Source organism: Cryptomeria japonica, chromosome 7 (assembly GCF_030272615.1).
Source record: "Cryptomeria japonica chromosome 7, Sugi_1.0, whole genome shotgun sequence".
NCBI lineage: Eukaryota > Viridiplantae > Streptophyta > Pinopsida > Cupressales > Cupressaceae > Cryptomeria > Cryptomeria japonica.
The window spans coordinates 677,949,072-677,961,528 of NC_081411.1; the positions used below are offsets into that span (position 1 = coordinate 677,949,072).

General features: G+C 36.3%; 1 long non-coding RNA gene and 1 other non-coding gene across 2 annotated transcripts; both read right to left on the minus strand.

Annotated features, from left to right (window-relative positions):
• Positions 1-7,834: 7,834 nt before the first annotated feature.
• LOC131040415 (small nucleolar RNA R16) lies at positions 7,835-7,918 on the minus strand. The gene has a single exon (XR_009104857.1). It is a non-coding gene; the product is annotated as a small nucleolar RNA R16 (small nucleolar RNA).
• A 42-nt stretch (positions 7,919-7,960) lies between these two features.
• Positions 7,961-8,765, minus strand: LOC131040369 (uncharacterized). Its single transcript, XR_009104822.2, has 2 exons — positions 8,581-8,765; positions 7,961-8,455 (listed from the first exon to the last, which is right to left on the minus strand). It is a non-coding gene; the product is annotated as an uncharacterized LOC131040369 (long non-coding RNA).
• Positions 8,766-12,457: the final 3,692 nt, after the last annotated feature.

The following is a 12,457-nucleotide window of genomic DNA, read 5'->3' on the forward strand; positions in this document are numbered from 1 at the left end:
TCCATAATCTTCACATGCCGAAAAAACGCAAAGCATTCTTCCACTGAGACATTAAATACTCACCTGCATAAATATTGTTTTCTACATATTGAAATTTCCACTATACCAATCTTTTGAAAACACCACAAACTTACTCAATATCACTACCAAACCACACAACAACATCAAAATATTCATTTTCAAACCACTACAACATATAGTGACATCAATAAAAACACAACACAGCAACTCAATTTTCCAACATAACGTCTTGTCTTCCCACAGTTGAAACATGTAGCATTGTTTTTCTTCTTTTTTTGTGGCCTCTACCTTAGCCTCCTCTTTAATTAGAATCTCTATCATACTAATAACCTTGATTACCTTGTGCTACACACACATTTTGATTATCTTGCCATGCAAGGATCTTGGAATTGAAATCATCTATGTCCTCCTGACGGCAACCATATTTTGAACAACATCAAGTTCCTCCTTGTCAGTGAGGTGTAAGTTGCAATCCTGGCAATAGGCATAATACATTATATTTTGTTTGACTACTCTAGTGGTAGCAAGTGTCTTCTTTACTTTGTCCTTGGGACAATCATTTTGGATGTGTCTTTCACTATTGCAATACATACACCAAATTCTCTCATGGTTAGATGACCTAATTCCTTGATGTAGGGCTTGCTTCTTGATTTGTTCCTGTAAGCTCTCTAACAATTCAATGTTTCGATCCTTCTCCGGTTTCCTCCATGTATGGGCCTCTATCTGGTAGGCCATCTGAATTAAACATGTGTATTTCTATAAATCACTTTCATCCAAGCCAGTTCTTATATCTTGGTCTAATCCAGAAATAAACCAACTTATTTTTTGCTTTTTTGTTAGAGGTTCTTCTAAGTTTTTGCATACCTCCTTGAATCGCCTATCATATTCCTTAACTGAGGATGATCCCTAAGTTAAAATTCTCGTTCTTGTTATGCTCTCTCTGGAGGCTTTTGGTGTCCCAAAATTTAACAAAAATTTTGTCTTTACTTTCTCCAATGTTTCAGAATTTTTGTGATAGTTCTTTACGTACCATTCCAATTCTTCATCTCTCATTGATCTGACAAAGACCAAAAGTCTTTCCTTATCCAAGAATTTCCCAATCTTTTCCCAAATTGATTCTAAAATAAAGCGATGTTGCTTGGCATAAGTGGTATCCACTCCAAGTATCCATGCTACAAGGTTTTTCATAGTATCGTTTGATGATAACTGTAAATGAACTACCAAATGCTTTTTTTCTCTACCCTTATCTCTCTCTAGCTTTATGTCAAAGTAATCCTCTCCTAGGATCTCACTCCAAGGTATATGTTGCTTGTGTTTGCTTATGCCCTTCTTCTCCCTACTCTTCTATCCTCTCTTTTGTTTTAGTGTCTTCTCTATTTCAATTCTCTTACTTTTATTGCTAGCTAGGTATGGGTTCTAGTTTGGGGGGTAGTTTTGCTTCAAGACTTCTTTTCATCCTTTGATTTGTAAAACACATTTCTTCGGGTCACACCTCTTTGTTAAACTCTTGATTATTTACTTCTTTCTCTTTATTACTTCCTCTTAAATTTTTTACACTTAAATTAACTAATTATTTTTGACATCTGTAATAGCACCTTGAACTTATCATCCAACTAGACCGTGCTAGTATTAAAATACTGAGGGGTGTGCCGAGGTGGGAGCCATATTGCTACTACTAGATCTTGTCAACAACTTTCTTTTATCAAATCCTTCAATTGTTGTTTGAATCTCAATCCCATTTCTTGCATTTCATCAAATTTTAAGTTTATAACTTCTATAGTACCTTCTTTTGATCTCTATCTCTTATATCTCTTTCCTCTTCTTCTAGTTGCAACCACATCGACACACTTGGCAACACCCTTATTACAGCGCTCTTCTCTTCTTTTTTGTCTCTCCTCTCTCTCCATCGTTTATCTTAGTCTTTTGTCCTCTCGATTAAGGCTAGCCATTGTGCCTAATCTCCTTGTCTTTGTTTACTCCTTGATCTCTTTTGTATTCTTTCTATCTCCTTTGGCATGGCAATTACCTAATTGGTTTCCTCAATAGTCACATCTCTTCATATTTTTCCAAGACACTCTCCCCCTTTCCATCCCCAATCCCCTTGGAGCCTAACCCCCCCTCATAGGGTAGATGTCAAGAGAATAGAGTTTTTACTAATTTATCTACATTCCTTATTCTTCTTATCCAATATTTGATTGAATTTTGAAAATTTGTCTTAACATTACCGCAACAAACCTAACCAAGGTCCTAGCAACAGAACCAATGTTAGCAAGAAATTTGAAGGAGACAAATAGGAGTATTGTTCCCAAAGCATTTTTGCTAGTTATAGTCTATAACCTCGGAGGCATTCCTATTAAGGTGGCAATTAGATGAATTCTAGATCCAATCTAATTAATTAATCAAAAAGAAATATCTTATAATGCAACGTACATTCTTTATATCTCCTTTATTATGTATATCTTTTATCTATCACCTTAATCTCTCTTACTCTTAATCCTATTCACTTAGCGACTATCTATCCTATCTCTACTCATACCTCCCTTTAGGGACACAACCCTTTGATAGTAGTTTCTTAATCTATCCTGAAATTATAATTGTCGGATTACACCCTTATCTCTCTAAACCGGTGTCTATGACTTGTTTTTCAGTCAACAGGTTTTCTAGAGCATTTTATAGTGTTCAAGTTTGGGTTTGGATTGGACAGTAACTTTTTTATATTATTAGTTGTAGTTTACTACCATTTAGTTGTGTATCCTCTTTCTCAGCACCAATAATCACTTCGTCGTGGACATGCCCTGTAGTCGGAAAATCCTCAACACTTTCTTTATCGCTTGCAACATAGCGTTGTTGGCCACCACAAAGAAGAGCCTCTTCAACTTAGCATCAACCTCCTCCAACCCGAGCGATGTCAAACTTGTTCTGAGAAGGCCAACCTCTATCCTTAAAAGAGAGGGTCGAAATGTTATGGACCTCATCCTTTCTCCAAGTTAAATCTACCAAGATCCAACGCCAATCACTAACCTCTCTACATGAGGAATCAAATCTTACCAAAAAAATAAAAAGATTTAATTCTGCATTCTCAAACAAAAGCCTTGAATCTAATGTCCTCTCCCTACACAAAGTCACCATCATTATCCTTCCTAACGATCTCTACGAGAACCTCTTGCAAGTCATCCAACCAAATATATTCACCATTATCCAAACCCTCCCCCAAGTTTGCCACCCTATCCAACTTGCTTCCCTATACACACAAGGGAATCTTGCATTCTCCATTTGTCCAAAAAGGTCTAAAATCACGTTCAGCCATTTTTTGAGTTTCCAATGCATTATTTCCCTTTTAATGACTACATTAATACATATCATCAAATCTCCCTCTACTTCCAAGTTCATAACTCCTTTCTTACCACATAGATGTAGACCTCTAGCTAGCTCCTCGAAAACTCCTTTCTTAACACATAAATGTAGACCTCTAGCTAGCTCCTCGAATTTTGCTTCATTGTTCGTTGTCAAACCAGCCTTCCTAGCCAACCCCCACACACACCTTCCATGTTCATTTTGTCCCTACTCACCCTGGATTACCTTTCTCCGCACCATGGAAATTGAGCTTTCCATTTTACCATTCTCCTCTTTCTTAATTCCTTTATAAAGAGACAATTGAGTTGGATGCTTCATTTTGTTCCATTTCTTCAAGATATCAAAATCAGATTGATTGGAGAAAAATTTCTCTTCCTCCTTTGATTCAAATTTGCCACTTCACAAATCGCCTCCTCAATCTTTCAAATCAATTCTAGTATCATCAAGGATTTGTCCTAGAATATTCTCCTATTTATTTCTTTCAAGATATTCCTAGCCTCCTTAGAGAGCCAACGTAGAAGGAATTGGAAAGAAAACAACCTACACATACTTGTCCCTTGAATGGCCATCTTCTCCTGCCTTTGGAAGAACACTTTGCATGCCAGCATAACTTCCTAGGCCGCATAGATTGAATATCATAACCCAACTTCGTTTAATACTCTCTAAGTTTATATCCACTCCAAACAACCTCATCTTAGGACATCCTAAATCCACAACACTATCAACATCCTAAATCCAATCCGATGACCTAAACAGCTTCACCAATTCCAATTCCCCATTCCTTATACTTTCCAAATCAACTTTGCACCTAAAGTAGCATTATGATTTTTAATGTCCCAATCTCCACCACCTACTTCCTTTAGTGACAAGCAACCTCCCAACCTATATACATATATAAAGGTATATACATATTTAAAACTTCTTTAGATCGAGTCATTTTAACTTATATATACAATTATAAAATCAAATTTTTATTTTTTATATTTTATAGTCATTAAGAATGGAAATAATAAAACATACTATTAAACTTTTTTAGATTTAAGTCATTTTAAATTATGTTTATATACATTTATAAAATCAAATTTTCATTTTTTATAATTTAGTCATTGAGAATGGAAATAATAATAAAGTTTACACTTTTGAGGAAAAAAATGTTTGTATTTATTAGGTTTTGAATATATATTATATATATATGACATTGTTTACTATATAATTTTTTATAGAATTTATTCCAATTAGTTGTTTTAAATAAAATTTCCTGAAGGGATGGAGTGAGGAATTCACACATGGGTGGATAAAGTGGATGACTAAACGAGACCTAGACACAAGGTGGAAGGATGGTGATCGAGGGGATACTAGGTTTAGGAAAGGATAAAAGTAGGTAGGTCTTCCATCAGCGTAGAAGATTTGTGCAAAGGAGACAAAACTGGTTCAGACAAGACAAGACAAGAACTAGAAATGAAAAGAGAAATAAGTATCTGACCGAGGGTATAGGTGGTCGATTAGAGATCATAAACAACCAACGATAATTTGGAATTGCTATGAAGCCTGGACTTAGGTACCTCGGCAAAGGAAATTTGAGAACAACGAGGTGGAGCAACATTACATTCTCGGAGAGAACAGAGATAGGTGGACAACTGTTTATATGGGAGATAAATGGCCAGCTTGCGATTTTCTCATATCATGAAGAGATAAACCCTCTAACTAGGTAAACAGAGGAAAAGAACTAAAATTTGGCCAAGGAAAAAATCATCACTTCGGCTTCAAGCGGCATTCAGTTGTGAATAGTAAAAAGAAAGAAAGAGGTAGCATTTTTTGTTAAATGGGGGGTGATTAGCCAACCATTACCGAGTTAAGTTGGTGTGACCGAAATTACAAAAGGGTAGGCATTAAGTCGCTACCTAAAGAATTATTTCTGGTTGAATGCCCAGTTGAAAAAATGAAAAGGCAAGTCCTCAAACAACGGACCATACATTATGGAGGGAACTGGTATCTTCATTAAAGACTGGGAACTAAACATAGACCCCTTGAAACAGTCCATCAATGAGATTCCAATCTGTACAAGGCCTTGCAACCTTCCATCAGAATACTAGGATATGGAAACTTTGCACATTATAGGAAACAAGATGGGCACCTTGTGGAAGTCGGTGAAAACTTGGTGGATAGGAATCATAGGATGTAGGCAAGAATATGCATCAATTCAAAACCCTTCGCTTCTTTATTGAACGAAATCAAAATCATAGCAAGATATATGGCACCAAAAGGTAGAAATGGAGGAAGAACTAATGTTATGACCAAAGGGTTGGTCTAAGGGTCATTTTAGGTAGGAATGTCTAAAGAACATGGATTAGGAAGTGGATAGGATACAATCTGAAGAAGAGGCCTCAGGCCCAGACCCCGAGCAATCAAGTATAGGTCGTTCGAAAGGAGACCCAGCAAGAGGTAATGAGTTATCACGAGGTGAAAGAAGTTTTTCCAGAGAATAAGACAACATCCAAAGAGCCAGGAAAGATGCATCAAGAGTGCTTGAAGGAAATAGGAGTGTTATGGAGATCTAAGAGATGATTTAAGGTGGAGAAAGAAAACTCATTAGGAGAGGAACGAAAAGGGGCTGAGAGCTAGCCAAGCTCTTGGAAACATGTTTCAGCCTACTGGGAGAAGGCCTGGAGAACTCATTAGGGGAAGAGCGGATTCAAGATGAGACCGAACATTACATCGATTCAGAATATCGAACACTGCATTGAGTCAGAAAATGATACCTAATTAGAAAAATTGGAGACAAATCCTCAAAAAACAACAAAAGAAAGCTAAAAGGGGTAAGAAAACCAACAAAAAGAGAGAAGAGATTGTTATAAATGCAAAGGGTCAAATGAAATTGAGTTTAGAGCAGGGGATATCTCTTACTAGCTCACCATGAGGGCAAGTATTTGGAATGTTGGGGCATGATCAAGCGCCATATTCATCAAGCTAGAGAAGGTTTAGCAATGTGTTTGCAGTGGAATGTAGTTCAAAGATAATGAGGAATTGGAGACAGTAGGAGAGGGCAGTTGAAGAGACTTGGGATGCTTCTAGAGGAGTGTGTATTATCTGGAATACACTAGAGATCAAAGGTGAACAAGATAGCTCTAATCAGCACTGACAGTTGATTAAACTCAAGGTGATCAATGTGAATGTAGTAATTCATGTAGTAAATGTATACAGCCCAATCGCAATGACTTATAAAAGACAAGTTTTGCTTTACATCTTCAAAATATTGTAAATCTAGACAAGGAAATGATATTAACAGCAGTTGATTTGAATGCCAAACTCAACAATGAGGGAAAGATGGATTTGTCTCGTGTCGCAGGTGTGTAGTCATTTTCAATTTTTTTTTGAGTTAAACTCTTAAGGGATGTGGGACCAAACAAAGGTATTTATTTTTACTCAAACAAATAGGAGGAAAGGTTTCACAATCGGGGATCGGGACAGGTTTTGACCACTTTTCTGTCCACCTCCAGTTACCCCTTGACAAGGTGCCTATAAAGTTTTCCTTCAAGTTTCAGAATATGTGGCTCAGGGATGCAGGCTTGAGAGGAAAGTTGGCTCAGTAATGGTCAAATGCCGCGAAATGAACAAGTAAAAGGAGGATACTAACTCTTCCAATTTGGATAATTTCATAAAACTATATCAAAAATCATTTAAAGGAGTGGACGGTGGTTTAATAATGTCCACAAGGCCAGGCAATCTATGGGACCCAAAAACACAATGACCAACAAAGAACCAACCAACCCAAAAACGGACATAGGTATGCAATACACCCCATAACACAATGAAAATCTTCACCATCTTTTGATATGTGTAACAGTTTCTCATCTCATTCCATGATACATATGGCTTGTGGAGACATAATGGTAATGCATCAAAGATCAAAGAGTCTAGCTTACATATATACTGAGGCCAATTAGGAGCTGATAGAGACATAATGATACCACATCAAAGTGTTTAGCTTACAAGTACAATTGGATTACATCGAAAAATTTAATGTGGACTCCTTGAAACCTGTTCGAAAAAGAAAGGGTTACCCTAAATACAAATTACTTTCTAATTGCTTAGCTTAATTTAGACGCTGTACAATTGAAACGGACGTTCTATTGAAGCAATTGTATTGTTATGTATAGTATTAATAATAAAAATGATAGGCCTTGGGCCTTTTCTTATGTATAGTTTGTATTAATACATAGAATTGGACTGTGCAAAATAAGGTTAGACTGGGTACCTAAATAGAAAATCTTTCATAAGGTATATATGTTTCGGTCAAGAATGCAAAGAAAAACATTGTGATTTCGCCTTCAAGTTACAGACATAAAGCGATAAAAGCATGATTAACTGCATTCGCAAGTAACAAACTACCAAAATAACAGACTCGCCTCCTAAAATATTTGATACCACGTGCTTATTGAAAATACATTACAAATTTGGGATTGGCATCAGTTTGTCAGAGGTGATCGGTTGTCTACACCGGGATTTCAGTGTGTAGAATAAGATTTTAACATCATATGCCATCAAAACTCATTAAAAAGGATAAACAGTAAAAATTTCCGATGAGTGAGGTCTTTCAGAAACCCTAAATGGGCAACCAGACAATCAACACGGCATCAGTTCTGTCCGCCCGTCTGCTTTCTTCATCACAAAGACCATTTCCATCTTAAACTAAAATAAAAGGTGCAAGAAACCCTAATCGCCCATTTATCAAAACCTCACTAGTAAATACCAGTGTAACAAGATAAGTGTGGGTAGAACCATTTGGCATCATGGCAATACAAGTTGCTATGTGCTGGTAAGCCTACCCTTGTCATTCTGGGCACCACATTTAACCCTAATGCAATGCACACCAGTTCCACTCAAGAGGCATAACTGAATACGATGCAAAAGAGATGGTAAATGATGCCATTCAAAATCTTGGCGCTGCTAAGCTATACCCATAAAAACTAAGAATAATACCATAAGGGAAAAATCAAAACCTGGATTGGACTGGAAATGCTCAGAAGATATAGATCCATTCATTGATTTATCTCAGAAGTCCAGACATAAATATTAAGGTCTTCATCACCGCAAACAGACCGTTTCCCACCCATGAATAAAGAAAATATCAAGATCTTCAGGATAAAAAGTAATAAAAAATGCAGATATGTTTCGATTAAAGATTGCAGAGAAGTTTCTACTTACAAACAGAAACCACCCAGCCACGGTATAATCTAACAAAAAGGCCATTAGGACTGTTACGAACCATCCACAACGAACAAAATGGAGGCCAGTCAATGAATAACGTTACTATCTGCTTGCATGTTTCAGGAAACTATATAGTTGTATTTTTGCATCGCAGAAACAGAGGACATTATAACAACGCATCATGTAAAGATGGTCCAATTAGGGCTTTCAACAAGAAATTTAAATATAAGGTTTAGGGCTTTTTTTTCAATCTACGGTGGTGAAAAATATGTATATGTTAAATTATATATATATATATATATATTTATATAAATAATTTGAAATTGGTATTTTTTGAAATTGATATTTTAAATTAATGAGGAGAGGTATTGGAGTGTAATAGTGTCTCTGTTAATGTTAAAGAGAACTGTTACCTTTTATTACATTATAAATTTCATATAGATGTATAGATATGATATTAAAAAAAAGATTTATTTTTTTAAATAGCATATTATAATTACAATGTATAGCCAATATTCTTTTTAAAATTATTAGTTTAGAATAATTAATTTAATTTAAAAAATTCTCTACAATTATGGAGGCCCAATGATCTATGCAACAATGATCATGGAACAGAAATGAAACTTCCCAGTTACCTATCCGTAAAAGATGGGGGCGCAAGTTGGATTCTACTAATTCTCAAGGAAATGGAGTAGTTATAGGAGTAAATAGGATTCTGATCGAAGACAAAAAGGCTAAGTGATTTTTGAAATCAATCAATGACAAACCCTAACTGGAGGTATGGTGATCCTTGGAATGGAGAGGGGTTGAAGGCTCATATGGGGGGTATTTAGGAACGCAATATGGGCACAAGAGAATTCAAAAAGTCCAATTTTGAATAAGCCTCAAAAAGGGACGTGGCAATGGAAAAAAGAAAACATCGGGAGGAGGAGGTTTCAGGCAGAATCGATTCACAGAAGGAACGAAGCAGAAATTAGATCATCACTTTGTCAAGAGAATTGGTAGTAAGCTAATTATTCTACCTCCAAACCTTGTGACGAAAATGACAGATCAATTGAAGGATAGAGCCATGTTCATCAAATGGAGCAGGATAGGAGGGTCGCAAGAGGAAATCATGGAGTGGTGGAAAGCATCATTTCCAGGCAAGTTGATAATTTGTCCTCTGCAAAATGATTTCTTCTTAATACAGTTCATAGATTTAAATCTAAAGATGGAGCTTCTCTATGGACTTCCAGATTTTTACAAAGGATCTAGTTTCTATATATTAAAGTGGAACCCTAGCTTCGACCCCTATAAACACATTTTTAGCAAAAAAACTTATTTGGAATAGTTTGGTTGGTCTCCCGACAGAGTTTTGGAATGAAGAATCTCTAGTTAGAATTTGAGATGTTCTGGGTGCATTTTTAGGGGTAGAAGAGGACTTTCTTAATGGAAAGTCAGAAGATAAATTGTTAACATGTTTGTATAGATAGATTTGGACATGGGGATTTACAAAGACATAGAAATTTTGTCTGAGATTGGCCAATGGAGGCAAAGAGTTGAGGTGTTGAATAATAGAATCCCGGGAATGTCTACTGAGGGAAGTCATGAGAGTAGGGAGTTCTTCTAACATTAATGGGATAGGTGATCCCACAATCTTGAAAGAGGAATAGAGGATTGACATGGAAAGAACAATTAAGGGTAAGGGTATTGGAGTTTCAGAAGGAGAAAGAACACAGATACCAGAGGATTTGACTGAGGTTGATTCTCAAGTTGTCATAGGGGCTGGGGTGAATGAGCTTGGTATTCATATCAATCCAGAGGATAGAATAGCTCAATTGGCTCCTGGAGTTAGTTTAGAGGTAGTAAAGGATAAAAGTTTAGATGTCAATGGTAAAGAAGGATCTCTAGAGGCCTCAAGACAAAGTATGAGTCGAGATTTGGAGAGGAATCAAGAGGTTTCTTTAGAGTTTGATCAAAATGACATAAGGGTAATGAATTTAGAAGAACTTAATGAACTAAAGAAGGATAGTGAGGCTCTTAATGAAGAAATTAATTTACAAATGTCTCTCCTTGATGAGAAAGGGAGGACGAGATTTATAAATCATGGGAATTCGGTGTCTTTAATGGACCCATAGAATGAGTTGGGTGGGATTCATAAGTCAAGAGAGACATTAGAAGATCTCCAAATAGAGAATGCAGACAAAGAGCAAGAATTTAGAAAAATTATACAGGAATCATGATTTGAAAACAAACCTACATAGTTAGAAGTAGTTTGTAAATGTTTAGGCTTATCTCCATCAGCAAACATGGATTCAGGGGAGTTGAGAATAGCAAATTTCAAAATGATCCTGAGTGTATTGGAAAATGAAGGGTTTGAAGAAATGGAATAGGATCTCCCTCTAGGTGTAGAGAACCATGTTATAATGGAGGGAGAAGATGGTGGGGAGGAGTGTTTGGAGTTATGTCAATGCTGCCCTCAACAAGAAACATGGGACTATGGAAAAATATCAAGGAAACGAAGAGGAAGGAAATCCCTAGTTGAACTCAAGTTGAAGGATGGGTTTGTTGTTGACCAAACTAAGATAACTATAATGTTGAATGTAGGGAAGGGGAAGAACCTTCCGGGAAAGAATCATGAAGTTGCTAAAGTGGAACGTTAGGGGCCTTGATACCCCTAACAAGAGGTTCTTAACAAAGTGTGTTGTTAAAAGGATCCAGGTAGAGGTAGTGTTATTACAGGATACTAAACTAAACAAGGAGGAGATGGATGGATTTAGGAAGGGTTTGGGGCTTTAGGAGGTAAAGGTAGTTCAAGCAGATGGAGCTTTAGAGGGAATTGTTATTCTTTGGAATCCAAGGAAGGTGGATTTTGAAATGTTTCTAGAGAGGAGTAATTGGATAGAAGCATATATAAAGAGCATCGATAGTGGTGTTAGATTTAGATTGATTAATGTCTATAGACCCATTTAGACAAATAAAAAAAGGGAATTATGGAGTGAATTTAATGAATATGTCAACAATAATGATTTCTTGCATACAATTATAGGAGGAGGCTTTAATGCCATTTTGCATCTCTCTGAGAAGAAAGGTGGAGTTCAGAGGGAATTGCAACCCCAAATTGATTTCAGAGACTGGGTGAATAGGAACAGTCTCTTGGAAGCTAGGTGTGAGAATGGCATTTATACATGGAACAATCGTCAAAAAGGTTTTAGTTAGATTGTAGAGAAGTTGGATAGGTTTTTCTTTAGAAGAAATATGGTATCCTTTTGGGGAGAAATGAACTCCTATGTAGTGGCACAGACAGGCTTTGACCATTATCTAGTTATATCGACCATTGTTGAAAAATAGAGACCCACTAATAGCCCCTTTAAAAATGAGGATATGTGGATGAAGGATAGCGAGTTTTTTTACCTAATTGAAAAATAGTGGGAGGAGGAAAGCTTTAAAGGGTTGAAACTCTTTTGTTTTGTCTCAAAAATTAAGACTCTGAAACAAAAACTATTGAAGTGGAGTAGAGAACATTTCAAAAATATTTTTGCAAAGAAAAAGGAGATTGAGGATGAGTTGACAATAGTAATGAAGAATTTATCAAGGTAGGAATGGATTCAGACCATTACGAGAAAGAAAGGATGTTGCTTTATGAATTTCGAGATTTGCTAGCCAAAGAAGAAATCTTTTGGAAATAAAAATCCAGAGAAACATGGTTGGAAGAGGGAAACAAACTCAAAAAAAATTCACGCCAACACCAAAGTGAGGAGGAGAATAAACATAATCCTTAGTATTAGAAAAGAGGATGGTTCAATTGTAGATAAGCTAGAGGAGTTAGCTAAAGAAGGGGTTTCTTACTTCAAAGAAATCTTTAATAATTGGGAGGGCTCCAACTTGGCGGATC